The following is a 15,318-nucleotide window of genomic DNA, read 5'->3' as shown; positions in this document are numbered from 1 at the left end:
AAACAAAAAAGAAAAAAAGGGTTTACTATGGAAAGGATTTCCCCGGCTTGTTCGTATGATTATTACCAAAACATATCCAGTCGGCTATTCTCTTTTGGGGAAATGTGCTGGTTTACTAAACAAGTACTTATTCTAACCCTCAAAACAAATCTGTTCTCAGCTGAGACTACTCTTTGTTTGTTGCTGCTGCTTATTTAAAACGATGTCCGTGTGGACAGTGATACGACTCAGACGAACTCATTTTCCACTGCGACTTAAAACATTATTCCAACTATATTCATAGCATCAAGGCTCAGCCAATTATGGATTTAATTTGTCAACCTCAAAGGTTTTGCTATTAACTCTCTGAGCTCTGGGCTGCGTCTCTGATTGACCCCCATGTTGTTGTTTTTTTTTTTTTTCTTCCAAATCTACCCTTCAAACAGCTGAGATCTGAATAGACAGGAAATTATGGATGGGAATGATCTGACAAATTAAATGCAGTTTCATGAGGCTGCTCAGGTGGAAAATAGATTGGATTATGATTTGAGACAGTCGGGATGCAAAGGGAAGAGATTGTAGAAAAATAATATATCACTCAGCGCACAAACTGCTGTGCCTGGAAATAAGGCTGCGGCTGCAGCCTCTTCTGTGTGATAAAAGAAGAGCATTTTACTGTCTACCTTTTGCAACCTTAAAGGCACAGTGCAAATGTTATTAAATGTGGTTCTTTGAAGCCATCAGTAATAGTTCCCTTATCTCTGGAAGAGAGACGTCATATTGAGTTTGCAGAAAGGTAAAGAAACAGAAATGGGAGAAAAAGACAAAACCGTCTATTTGTTTATCCATCCATCGCTCCCCCTCGTCCCACTTCCTGTTTCTGTGTGTTGGTTGAAAGTTTCAGTAAATAAAAACACTTTTGTAATTATACTTTAACTTGACATGAAAACTCAGAACTCTGGAAGTTTAAGCCGGGGGAAAAAAAAAAAAAATTGTCCTGAAAAATGTGTTCAAATCTTGAACACAACAGAGTAGTAACTCTAAATGTTGTTCGTTTTGGAAAACAGCTACAAACTTTACAAAAGTGTTATATGAAGTTGTAAACAGACAATGTTTATGTTATCGTGTCCCAAAGACGTTAACATTGTCTTAGTTGAGTTTTATTAATCTGCATAAATCTGATTTAAAGGAGGGTCCATCTGACTACTTGTTAGTATTCCAAAACTTTGAGAATTTATTCACTTTTCTACATGTGTGTGTATATATATATATATATATATATATATATATATATATATATAAACTCCACGGTTTCCCTTTAAAATTTTCCTTTGCAAGCATTTGAGAGAAATAAACTCTGCAAAACAAGTTGTTTTTTTTTTGTTGGTTTTTTTTTTTTTTTTTGTATGTGACTTGTCAGAAGTGCAGGGTAATTATTGAAACATATGGGCGACTGGCCCTGCTCTTAACCCTCTCACTAATGATGCTTGGCTTTTACAGAAGGGCATGGGAAGGACACTCACGCTATTAAATGGTGTAGTTGTACCAATAGAGATCTATGACTTCTCCTGCAGCTAGACAGAGCACTGTGTGGTGGGGGGAAAAAATAGTTTAAAATGAAACTATAAAACACTGAAAAGCAGCCGCAAACCCACATACTGCAGGCATACAGAGTTTTGTCACTGCTAACATAATTTACTTCAGCTACATGATAAAATCTTCCCCAAATCAAGCTTTTCCTGGATAAATGTTCTTGTTCTTGCCCAACTCTTAGCCACATGAATGAAACCCATAATATATTCCTTCATCAAAATCTGTTTGGGTGGCTTAACCAAAAAATAATGTTGGTGTTTATTTGATGGATAAAGTCACTGTTCATGTATATAAAAAAATAAAAATAAATACTGAATATCTATATCTATATTACTAATATTATGCCCTCTGTTTAATTGTATCCTTTCATTGAACACAAAACTACAATGCTAGCCTCATCTTGGTCACATCAAAGCCTTTCCTCGGACATCAAATTTAATTTAATTTAATTCCGGACGACCCACTTCAACTCCATTAATTTGCTTTGCTGAATGGAATCAGGAAAGATGCCTGTCTATAACGCCAGCTAGCTTGAGGCATGTTTCCCCTCCACCCAGCCAGCCACAGCTCGGAAGTTGTAGCACTCTCTCATGTTAATGGACTCGACGATTACCATCCACAGTCCGTGGAAAACATGCATACATGCCCCAGGTACATCTCAGTGTGACCCAGCCAGCTCAAGCTTTTGTTCATGTGGTCTTCTGGCTACAGGCAAAAAGTGATGCTGCTACACAATGGACTAAAAGCTTTGGCAGACAGAAAGAGATCCCGACACAATGGCTGAGGCCGACCCAGAAACAGCAATTGAAAATATCTTCACAGAATTCATCTGAAAGTTGGATGCGCTTGCTGCAGTGCGTTACCATGAGCGCCAGTTTTGTGAAGGACTAAATATTTTCATTTAACATATTTGGACGTGGCTGCACAGGGGCACAGTTGGTAGCACGGTCACATAAATGAGCAAGAACTCTGAAAAGTTGAGTTTGTGGTAGTCGTTTACATGAAGAAGATGTGATCATTTATGTGTTTAAGCCTTCAGCATGATGGACGGAGCACTTTCCTTTACCATCACTGTGGACAGTGAACATTTTAAACATGATGGTCTCTTGTGAAGGTGTATGTATACCCCAAATTCCAGAATCCCTAAAGACATACATGCTGTTATAGTTATGAGTTTTTGGTAAATACGAGTTAAGCTAGCCTTGTTATTGACTGCCAATCTGTCAGCTGTCTTCTTGATCTGATAGTTTCCAGCTCCCACAATGAATCTCCCCAGGAAAACTCAGGTAGATCTAATGGAAAGACACACATTTCTCGTTTAGCTCACACTACAAACTCTACCTGACTAAACTGACAAAGTTGTTCTCGTATAAATCTGCCAAACTCGCTAACTGAGATTATATAAATAGTGTTGACTAGTCTCCACTTTCTTTAAATTAGCATCGGACAATGGAGACCAGATGGTCTGGTCGGCACAGTTGTTACATTTGGCAGCGTGAGCTAATCTGTCGAGTATCAGCGCAAAATTCTTAGCTGCTTTCACACGACAGAGCAACTGGAAAAGCAGCTCTTGGATTGATTTCCTCCCTCATCCGACGCATGGTGAAGATTTCTGACAAAGACATATGGAGGAGAGAAATGCACAACAGCAGGTAGTCCAGTCTCCAGTCTGAGATGTTTTCACTTGATTGTTTCGGACAACACGCACCTTCAGATGAGCAATGTATGCAGCCTTCGCAGGCAGGTGGGCGCACTGATTCAGCTCAAACACAAACTCAGCAGAAGGCGATGAGTCTCTGCTTGCAAGGCAAATGGCCCAGGAGCTTTCTGCTTCAAAGAATCATGTATTAAAGTTTACAATTTCTGATATTGTAAACTTCCTTGTAATTTCCATTGCAAATTCCTTGGATTCCAAGTTTTATTTCTGCATCTTAATTTGACCTCAGTTACTGTCTCCTCAGCTCAGCTCAGCAGATCTTTGAGAAATGGCGTCTTTCACCTTCACTCCATTTGGACTTGTGGAGAGACGCTGTCTGGGCTTTGGCAGATGGACTGATAGCCAGCTCTGTGGAATGGCAGCTGTTAAAGAGCTTTTTAAATTGCACCCAGGTTGATGGGTGCCTGTCAGCAGGGCAATGGACAGAATTCGGGAAAGGAGAGGGAGGAAAAAACAGAAATCGGGGAGGTAAGGGTGAAGCAGAGAGCGGAGCTGGAGGACAGTGACCCTGACACCAAGGGATATGGAAGAAAAATGTTTGTGGAAAAAGTGAAAGTCCAAAGGCAGAAAAATCATAAGGAGATTATTGGACTCAATGTGGCAAATTAAAGAGGTGACAATAGCAAACGAAGTACTGAGTCCTGCTATCGCTGTAGTTATTTAGTTGGGGCTCACATCTGCGCTACTTTTGCCAGCTTTAATGTTCCTGAAACTACAGATGCATTCAAAATAAGTCGCTTGTCCAATCTATCATTAAAACCACAGTAAAATGATAGTAATCCCCTTTAAAAGCATTGGTTGTAGAAATTCTGTACCCCCAATGTCACAAAAAATATCTGCCTATATACTGATCTTTTTTTTTTTCTTTATCACATTCAAATGCTTTAGACAAATTTCAACAGCCGACAGACAAACCCTGAGTAAAAACATGAAGCATATTACAGATATTTAATAAATTGGTATACAAACCAACTTGTCCTATGTCAAAATACAATAGCCCCTAACTTTCAGATCATGAGTAAACTGTTGATAGTCAAATCTGTTTTGTTGACTTTCACTTGCCACATTCATGTCTGATTTAATAAATAAAAAATACCACCTAAGTGGAACTTTCTGGATGGTTGCGTCCTGATGTGGAGGAAAAGTACTTCAATAAGTCTCTTTCTTTATTTTTACGTGTTCTCTGTTTAGTATTTTATGCAGATGGTTGTCTTCATGTGCCAGGGTAGATTTGCTCTATAAAATTGGATATCTGAAGATGGTTTCCCGTTTGCATGATAGACTATTAAATCAAGACTGCACCCAGCATCAAAGTAGGCAAACCACAACAATGTAATGGTGACTTGTTTAAATGATCTTCGACCGCTTGGATTATGTGAGTGTCCACCATGCGTCTCCCACTTCTTCAACATTTCAGAGAAAGGTCCTCAAACATTGTTGTTAGTGTGACTGTCTGGAGCTGCTTTAGGACATGAACGATGTGGTGTAGTTAACGCAACCAGGAATATAAATAATTTTTTGCTATCGGTTGGTGACCATGCCATGTAGCAGGACTAATTGCTAAGTGCTACAAGGTTAGCACAACTTATTAGTATTTGGAGGGGAAATTATGTAACTTTGTCACAATCTTTTATAAAATAACGACCCTAAGAAAAAGTTAACCATTTCACACCAACTAACCAGGCTTAAAATTGAAGTTTGAATGTAAATAATGCTGAAGCTAGGCTCTGTACGTTGAAATGCAGTTAGCTTAGCTTTGGCATGTTTATTGTTTGACTTGATAGCAATGAAATGAAATTTCCTAATGAGCTTTCATTTTTGTTCATAACTTGAAAGCCGCTTAACATCTGAGAAGTTTGGATAGTACCGCAGCTTAGGCGTTTTCCACCAGCTTTTAAGCTTTAGTCTTAGCAGGTCTGGTGCTAGCATGCTCTTTAGGCTCACGCTGCAGCACATTTTTGTCTACTTTTAGCAATAGTGTACAGTTTCTGTTTACTATTTATACCATTGTGTCAAAAATGGCCAAGGCATCATATTGTATTGCTTTTTTTTTTTTTTTTTACTCAAATTGAAATTCTACTGATTTGACAGTTGCAATTTGCAATGTGGAAAACTGCATTCTGCTATTTACATTGCAGGGGAACGCTGTTGTTGCCTTGTAATGCGACTCTTTCAGCCTGACTGCCTAATACCGCCTTGCTGTGCAACAGATGGCGTTCTAAGAAGGTCATCATGTCTGTTTCAACAGTTGCTTCACACCCTGGCAGCATTATTAGGGGCTATTTAGAGCATAATGTACTGTCAAGGTGTTGTCAAACAGCAGCTGAATAAATGTAGCCCTTGTTAGGAATCTTCTTAACTTGCTGAAGATCCCTTTGAGAGTTTACGATCTGTTCACGGTAAAAAGCTAATTACGTGTTAATTATTCAAAAGTTGGTTTTTTATTTTATTTTACTTGTCAAGTTCTCTATCCTTTGGTGTATTTCTGGAGGCTCTTGGTATTTATTATCTCACACCTCGGGACACCATCAAAATAATAATAATAAAAAAATCCATAATTATTTCTTTTTTTTTTCCCCAGAGACCTTATTATTCATGTAACACTTTGATTTCTCACGTGCTTGAAAAGTCTAAGCTGAAAATGCTTTTCTCCAAATCTACAAACACTCACATAGTATGCCTCAGAAAACAAATAGTTTGCCCTCTTTATGTTGAAAAAACAAACAACTAACTCCATAAGGTCTTGAAAGAACTAGTGTGGCTACATTAAGGCCGGTTATTAGCCATAAATCTACAAAAGGTGGCTGGACCTCTCTCTTATTGCACACTGATTGCTGCAGTATAACTATTAATCATTCTCTGCATTCCCCACGGGTCAAAAAACCCTCTTTAGCAGAGGGATGGATCAGACACTGCGGGACTGGCAATTATCTGAATCCAAATTCTCTGTGGTGTTGTGCTCTCTCATTTGCTTCTTTCCAAATTATGTTTGCATTGGATTCCACTAATGGAAGATGTGACTAATGCTGGGCGTCATCCAAAACTGCTATTATTATTATTATTATTATTAGTAGTAGTAGTATTATTATTATTATTGTGTGTCTAGATAAGTTGTGATAAAAGTCACTTTTTGCTCAGTGTGTAGCAGTCAAACCAAAACCGACTTATGATGATTGTGACAAGTGTTTCTCGGTTTTTTCTATTTTTGAATGCGTAACATCTTGCACAAGTAATTTTTCCTCCATTACTCATGTTTTCCATTTTGTTATAACTGCAAACTTAAAAGTATTTTTTATAAGGAGTTGTGTAATAGATAAAGTTGAATTGTGAAGTGGAAGGAAAAATCAGATCAGACCAAAATTTGAATTTTATGGCCATCATGCAAAACTAGTTTTGGAAAACAAACGCTGTACGTCAAGCCTGAACACACTTCCTGAACGATTTTGGCAGAAGTATCTTTATTATTGCTTTTCCTTGTAAGTGGTCAGAATAAATTTTACCAATGTTTCCCAAAAGTTATGGGAAACATTCCCATCCGTTTTGGGAATGTTTCTCTTTGGTGTGGACAGTAAAGTTGTCAGAGTTGATGGGTCAAAAGTACAAAGCAAGAAGGTGGATCACAAAAAGAAAAATAATAATTGCAATTCAGGAAGAAAACAAAAACAGGACATGGTTGCATCATCATAACGCCATGGAAATACTATTCTTTCACGAGTTACGTGGCGATTGGCCTTCACCTTCCAGCAGGATATCAAACAATAAGTTTCACAAAGTATTCACTTTGCAAATGAAGAGAAATGCAAACCACAGTCATCGCATTTTTCTTTTTTTTCTTTCTTTTTTTTTTTTTTTACAAAATCCCCCCAAAATACAAAGATTTTTTTAAATCAATTTTCTTCCCCTTCACAATTATGCACTATTCTTTGTTGGTATATATTGTTTGTTTCCCAGTTGAATCACAGTGAAATTTGTGGCATAATGTGACAACATGTGAAAAAGGTCAAAGGGTTGGGAATACTTTCGCGATGTAAAATATACTTTATGTCCGTTCAAACTGATCATCAAGCCGAGGCATTGCACAGCTGTGTAGCTATCAAACCAAAGCTGTTTAGTCTCAGTAACTCTGATATAGCGTGCATATAAACCAGGAATAAATCCCCTCTTCAGCATTATGACATCAACCGTTCAACCACTCAGCCTCCATGCTCTGCAGTCATATTTCTCTGCCAGAATCGATTCTATCAATAACAACCGCTGGCAAGCTCGAATTTTATGTTGCGGTCTGAAAAAAAAATAAAAATAGGGCAAAGTTGCATAGCATTGACACATTCTGCTTATCATTGTCACTTTTGTTTGATTTCCCCCTTTTCCCTTTTTTTCCTTACTTGGTTCTGAATCTGTTGGTACTCATGCGTGTAATCGCAATGATATTCTTCCAGTTGATCTTTAATTGTTTCAGGCAACCTTTCGGCGTGAACTTAACCAAGGAGCTGCCCTTCCTATTTCCAACTTTCTAATTTCTCCTTAATGAAATCTGTTGGAAATGTCCAAGCGGTGGCTGGACGTCTGTGGCCAAGACTGAATTTTTGAGACAGACTGTGAAAATTACAAAGCTTTAAGTGTCAGACGGACAAGCCTGCCAAATGTAATCAGTGGGTAATAAGTGTTTGCCCTTTAACACGGTAAGAGTCTGGAAAAGTAGTGCATCAGTGCAAGGTAACAGATCATCGTGTCGGTCCGGGTTTTAGATTCAATCCATTATGAACCTTTTCCAAAAAGAGGCGTTAGTGTTTAGTTTGTGCTTTTTAATCTGCATAGACCTTCATTTAATGCTTTGTGTTTTTTCTCGTCTTTCAGCTCACGATCTGCCGGGAAGTTTGCTTGAGTGGTGAAAGGTAGGTTTTCTGATGGAAGATTTTCTGCTTGTTCACCAAATGAAGTCTCCATTTCTTTATCGGTCTGATTATTGTCTTAATGCTGGCGGCAGCAAAATGGAAACTCTGAAGAAGTGAGACTGTTAGGGGCCTTGAATTCTGGTCTCCCTGCTGCTTAATTAATGTGGTCTCTGAGCCCAGGAGGCACTGCTGTAGAAAGGCTTTCTTTGCAGAGTCTGGCAGAAACAAACAGCTTCACCTGCGCTGCTCCTCTTGCTGTAGTGGATTTTGAACCCATTGGACTGCCAGCACTGGCAGTGTGCACGAGAGCAACAACGCAGTATTGATATTTGTGTGTTTGTTAAGTGATTGCTGACAGTAATATCTCTAAGTACACAGTGGGGGAGTCTTCCGAATAATGCATCCCTAACTCGAAATAGATTTTGTCAGACATCTGATCTTACGTCAAGATGACTCTGTTTCTAATAAACCACAGTTGTGATGTATTTAATACTGGGGTACTTTAATAAACGTAACATTGCAGGGTTTTTTTTTTTTTTTTTTTTAATAACAATATTGGAAGTTTTTTTTAAATTTCTACCTAATCTCATTTGCCTGGGATTGAAATTTGACAGAACCTCCTCTTAAGTTCAGAAATAGCCACAGCTTCTCATATATCCTGTGACTGTATAAGCGGTGAGACAGTAGATGTATACTGTAAATGCAAACTTGGGTACATTTTTATCTGGGGGAAAATTTATATCCAGGTTTGAATTAATTTTTTTTTTTAATTGATTAAAAAAAATTTACTTGGATTAATCACTCTCTAGCATTGTGATTAACCACAATTAATCGCCGCGCCTAACTTTATAGATTTGAAATGACGTTCCCCTCCTTCTGCCACATTTAAACTAATTAATGCAATCACATTTTAGATTTTTTTTTTTCTTTTTGTAGCAAAAAGCAGGTCATTTTTTTCTACATGAATAATTAAAGATTTCAATAATCATGGCACCAGAGATTTGATTTAAAAAAAAAGACATTTTTTTTTCTTTGACGTCAAAGTTTGGCCCTGTTGAATAAAACAATTTAAAGGTTAAATTTTCAGTAACACATTTTTGTTACTGAATCAATTATGCAATACTTAATTACGCAATACAAATGCCGGCAAAGCCTTTGATTTAGGAATAAATGGCATGGATTAAAAAAAAAAACACTTGAGGTTGTACTTGATGTAAAAGGCGTGCTGTCATTGGTTTTACACGTACTTGAATTAAACTGTTCCGTCAACTCCTGCGAAAAATGCTTCAATTAAAATAAAGGTTTTAATTAAAGCATTTGGAATAACATTCGAGATTGCTCCTGCCACTTCAGATGTTTACAGTTTAAAGTTAATTAGCTTGCTGAATCCAGGAAGCTGCACCACATCACAAAGTCAACTACCGACTATAAACTCCACACCAGCCGGGTTTCTTAGATCGCCGCGTTATTTTTTCTTTATTTTATTTTTCCACTCGCCGCCTTTGAGGTTGCTATCTTTACAATCCAGCTCCGAGTTTCAAATGGATGTGACTCACCGACTTCACCACGTCCAGCTGTGAGATGTTCCACCAGCCCACACCCTCATTTTCAGGAATATATTCTCCACCTGGAGCAAACATCAGTTAAAATCTCCTCTGCCATAAAAAAACATTTGCTTTTATCAAAGCGCTTTAGAAGACAATTGCTTTTGAAGAAAAAAAAAAAAAAGCGTTCTGATGGAGAAACATCAGAAGTTTATGTGCAGGAGAGTTAGAGGATTACTTCAGGCAACAACATGACAAGTTAAATGTGTTTTTTTTTCTTTTCTTTTTGGCTGATTACCATAGCTGCTACGTTAAACTAGTGGATGTAATTGTTTCCTCTTCATCCCAGAAAATGACTTTAGGATGCAAAGTGTTGTTACCGTACAGTGAAAGCATCTTGCCAGAACACACACTTTTGACCTTTTTTGTAAACTTACTAAAATAAAAAATTAGCATAAGAAAATACGTAAATAAAACCTAGTTCAAAAGTCTTACAATCATGAGCTTCCTTATTCTTAGCATTTCTTCATCTATAGGGTTGTTACAGATGCAACTGCTTTTTTTTTCTGCCGTCTCCTTGTTTGAGCTGATCATGGTTTGGGAACAGTTTATAGCCTTGGGGCATAATTATGCTAAACCTTGGACATGCCATGCACTGTTAGTCAGCATCACTTTCACTCTGTTCTCCTCTTCCTGCTTTGAGTGTTTAGGAAGTCTCTGAGTCTGAGGGAGTACATCTCTATGCAGATACTTTACTGCGTAGATTCAGACTTTGTGCTTGAACCGCAGGCAATCACATATGTTAGGGACGGCAACCGCAACGAAACACCGAACACTTAGCACCCTGAATACTTGAGACCCCATCCACCTCAAACCACCCCAAAAAGTGCTTATAACTGCATATTTTAGGAGTTGAAACACCAAATATACCTTAAGAGCTGTTGATATGCTCTGTGGAAACTGTCTTAGCACAACCACAACAGCTGAAATATAATTATGTTGTCATCAGAAATATTTTTATCTTGTTTGTAATTTTAATTTGATACGTACACGTGTTGCACTGCACTGACACAAGCTTCAAACAGCTGGAAAAAACAAGAATGAGTAACTGTGATTACTTTACAGTAACTAGTGTCTACTAGTGTTACTAGTGTCTCACACCGCGACACTAGTAACCAGTCCATGACTGTATGCTAAAGTAAAACATATTTAAGCTATTTGAGGGCCGCCCAACCCTGCTTTCTGCTTTAATTATATTCGTTTTACGTCTACGCTACAGTCTCGTTCAAAATGGCGGGAAAGCAAACTGTCTGTTTCACGGATTTGAAAGTAAAACGCCTTCAATTTTCAGATGGAAAATAATTGGGCTTCTTTTTTGTTTTTTGTTTTTGTTTTTTTAAAGAGGAACTTTTGCAAGAAATTGCATTAAGCAACTTTTTCTGTATTGTTGTTGATCAGCTTGTGTCTTTGCAAGGCAGGTTTGCAGAGGGTTTTCTCCACCTATAGGCAGAACATGTGAGGGCAGATGAAAGCAGCTTTGAGGATGGTGCCCACGACTGGGAGGAACAGCTCTTCCTCCACCACCTTTCTCTGTCTGATCTCCATTTCCCCTCCCTTCTTCATCCCCGTCCTTTTTTCTAACCTCTCCTATTCCTCTGCCACTCTGCCTCGCTATCTCCTCTTGCCTGCCTCTCCCCTCTCTCTGTTGTTTGCCTATCCAATTTTCCCTGCACATCCAGCCCACTCCTTCTCCTCGGCCACTGCCGTCTCCATGCTGGTTCTCATCTCAAACCGCTCTGCTCCCTGTACTTACACACACGTATATATGTACATATATTTATATAGTATATATTTATTTTCTNTTTTTTTTTTTTTTTACAAAATCCCCCCAAAATACAAAGATTTTTTTAAATCAATTTTCTTCCCCTTCACAATTATGCACTATTCTTTGTTGGTATATATTGTTTGTTTCCCAGTTGAATCACAGTGAAATTTGTGGCATAATGTGACAACATGTGAAAAAGGTCAAAGGGTTGGGAATACTTTCGCGATGTAAAATATACTTTATGTCCGTTCAAACTGATCGTCAAGCCGAGGCATTGCACAGCTGTGTAGCTATCAAACCAAAGCTGTTTAGTCTCAGTAACTCTGATATAGCGTGCATATAAACCAGGAATAAATCCCCTCTTCAGCATTATGACATCAACCGTTCAACCACTCAGCCTCCATGCTCTGCAGTCATATTTCTCTGCCAGAATCGATTCTATCAATAACAACCACTGGGAAGCTCAAATTTTATGTTGCGGTCTGGAAAAAAAATAATAAAATAGGGCAAAGTTGCATAGCATTGACACATTCTGCTTATCATTGTCACTTTTGTTTGATTTCCCCCTTTTCCCTTTTTTTCCTTACTTGGTTCTGAATCTGTTGGTACTCATGCGTGTAATCGCAATGATATTCTTCCAGTTGATCTTTAATTGTTTCAGGCAACCTTTCGGCGTGAACTTAACCAAGGAGCTGCCCTTCCTATTTCCAACTTTCTAATTTCTCCTTAATGAAATCTGTTGGAAATGTCCAAGCGGTGGCTGGACGTCTGTGGCCAAGACTGAATTTTTGAGACAGACTGTGAAAATTACAAAGCTTTAAGTGTCAGACGCACAAGCCTGCCAAATGTAATCAGTGGGTAATAAGTGTTTGCCCTTTAACACGGTAAGAGTCTGGAAAAGTAGTGCATCAGTGCAAGGCCACAAATCATCGTGTCGGTCCGGGTTTTAGATTCAATCCATTATGAACCTTTTCCAAAAAGAGGCGTTAGTGTTTAGTTTGTGCTTTTTAATCTGCATAGACCTTCATTTAATGCTTTGTGTTTTTTCTCGTCTTTCAGCTCACGATCTGCCGGGAAGTTTGCTTGAGTGGTGAAAGGTAGGTTTTCTGATGGAAGATTTTCTGCTTGTTCACCAAATGAAGTCTCCATTTCTTTATCGGTCTGATTATTGTCTTAATGCTGGCGGCAGCAAAATGGAAACTCTGAAGAAGTAAGACTGTTAGGGGCCTTGAATTCTGGTCTCCCTGCTGCTTAATTACTGTGGTCTCTGAGCCCAGGAGGCACTGCTGTAGAAAGGCTTTCTTTGCAGAGTCTGGCAGAAACAAACAGCTTCACCTGCGCTGCTCCTCTTGCTGTAGTGGATTTTGAACCCATTGGACTGCCAGCACTGGCAGTGTGCACGAGAGCAACAACGCAGTATTGATATTTGTGTGTTTGTTAAGTGATTGCTGACAGTAATATCTCTAAGTACACAGTGGGGGAGTCTTCCGAATAATGCATCCCTAACTCGAAATAGATTTTGTCAGACATCTGATCTTACGTCAAGATGACTCTGTTTCTAATAAACCACAGTTGTGATGTATTTAATACTGGGGTACTTTAATAAACGTAACATTGCAGGGTTTTTTTTTTTTTTTTTTTTAATAACAATATTGGAAGTTTTTTTTAAATTTCTACCTAATCTCATTTGCCTGGGATTGAAATTTGACAGAACCTCCTCTTAAGTTCAGAAATAGCCACAGCTTCTCATATATCCTGTGACTGTATAAGCGGTGAGACAGTAGATGTATACTGTAAATGCAAACTTGGGTACATTTTTATCTGGGGGAAAATTTATATCCAGGTTTGAATTAATTTTTTTTTTTAATTGATTAAAAAAAATTTACTTGGATTAATCACTCTCTAGCATTGTGATTAACCACAATTAATCGCCGCGCCTAACTTTATAGATTTGAAATGACGTTCCCCTCCTTCTGCCACATTTAAACTAATTAATGCAATCACATTTTAGATTTTTTTTTTTCTTTTTGTAGCAAAAAGCAGGTCATTTTTTTCTACATGAATAATTAAAGATTTCAATAATCATGGCACCAGAGATTTGATTTAAAAAAAAAGACATTTTTTTTTCTTTGACGTCAAAGTTTGGCCCTGTTGAATAAAACAATTTAAAGGTTAAATTTTCAGTAACACATTTTTGTTACTGAATCAATTATGCAATACTTAATTACGCAATACAAATGCCGGCAAAGCCTTTGATTTAGGAATAAATGGCATGGATTAAAAAAAAAAACACTTGAGGTTGTACTTGATGTAAAAGGCGTGCTGTCATTGGTTTTACACGTACTTGAATTAAACTGTTCCGTCAACTCCTGCGAAAAATGCTTCAATTAAAATAAAGGTTTTAATTAAAGCATTTGGAATAACATTCGAGATTGCTCCTGCCACTTCAGATGTTTACAGTTTAAAGTTAATTAGCTTGCTGAATCCAGGAAGCTGCACCACATCACAAAGTCAACTACCGACTATAAACTCCACACCAGCCAGGTTTCTTAGATTGCCGCGTTATTTTTCTTTATTTTATTTTTCCACTCGCCGCCTTTGAGGTTGCTATCTTTACAATCCAGCTCCGAGTTTCAAATGGATGTGACTCACCGACTTCACCACGTCCAGCTGTGAGATGTTCCACCAGCCCACACCCTCATTTTCAGGAATATATTCTCCACCTGGAGCAAACATCAGTTAAAATCTCCTCTGCCATAAAAAAACATTTGCTTTTATCAAAGCGCTTTAGAAGACAATTGCTTTTGAAGAAAAAAAAAAAAAAGCGTTCTGATGGAGAAACATCAGAAGTTTATGTGCAGGAGAGTTAGAGGATTACTTCAGGCAACAACATGACAAGTTAAATGTGTTTTTTTTTCTTTTCTTTTTGGCTGATTACCATAGCTGCTACGTTAAACTAGTGGATGTAATTGTTTCCTCTTCATCCCAGAAAATGACTTTAGGATGCAAAGTGTTGTTACCGTACAGTGAAAGCATCTTGCCAGAACACACACTTTTGACCTTTTTTGTAAACTTACTAAAATAAAAAATTAGCATAAGAAAATACGTAAATAAAACCTAGTTCAAAAGTCTTACAATCATGAGCTTCCTTATTCTTAGCATTTCTTCATCTATAGAGTTGTTACAGATGCGACTGCTTTTTTTTCCTGCCGTCTCCTTGTTTGAGCTGATCATGGTTTGGGAACAGTTTATAGCCTTGGGGCATAATTATGCTAAACCTTGGACATGCCATGCACTGTTAGTCAGCATCACTTTCACTCTGTTCTCCTCTTCCTGCTTTGAGCGTTTAGGAAGTCTCTGAGTCTGAGGGAGTACATCTCTATGCAGATACTTTACTGCGTAGATTCAGACTTTGTGCTTGAACCGCAGGCAATCACATATGTTAGGGACGGCAACCGCAACGAAACACCGAACACTTAGCACCCTGAATACTTGAGACCCCATCCACCTCAAACCACCCCAAAAAGTGCTTATAACTGCATATTTTAGGAGTTGAAACACCAAATATACCTTAAGAGCTGTTGATATGCTCTGTGGAAACTGTCTTAGCACAACCACAACAGCTGAAATATAATTATGTTGTCATCAGAAATATTTTTATCTTGTTTGTAATTTTAATTTGATACGTACACGTGTTGCACTGCACTGACACAAGCTTCAAACAGCTGGAAAAAACAAGAATGAGTAACTGTGATTACTTTACAG

At 38.0% G+C, this 15,318-nt stretch overlaps 1 protein-coding gene across 2 annotated transcripts in view; it reads left to right on the top strand.

Annotated features, from left to right (window-relative positions):
• LOC103146363 (receptor-type tyrosine-protein phosphatase delta-like) overlaps window positions 1-15,318 on the top strand; it is a 187,199-nt gene that overhangs the window by 70,703 nt on the left and 101,178 nt on the right. For both annotated transcript variants that reach the window (XR_001663642.1, XM_007564247.2), the window contains exon 5: window positions 8,147-8,184. The gene's annotated coding sequence lies outside the window, so the exon portion shown is untranslated. The remainder of the gene's footprint in view (window positions 1-8,146; window positions 8,185-15,318) is intronic.

Source organism: Poecilia formosa, unplaced genomic scaffold (assembly GCF_000485575.1).
Source record: "Poecilia formosa unplaced genomic scaffold, Poecilia_formosa-5.1.2 Scaffold157, whole genome shotgun sequence".
Taxonomy (NCBI): domain Eukaryota; kingdom Metazoa; phylum Chordata; class Actinopteri; order Cyprinodontiformes; family Poeciliidae; genus Poecilia; species Poecilia formosa.
The sequence above is the reverse complement of the archived record's forward strand: the minus strand, read 5'-3'. Positions and strand labels throughout refer to the sequence as shown.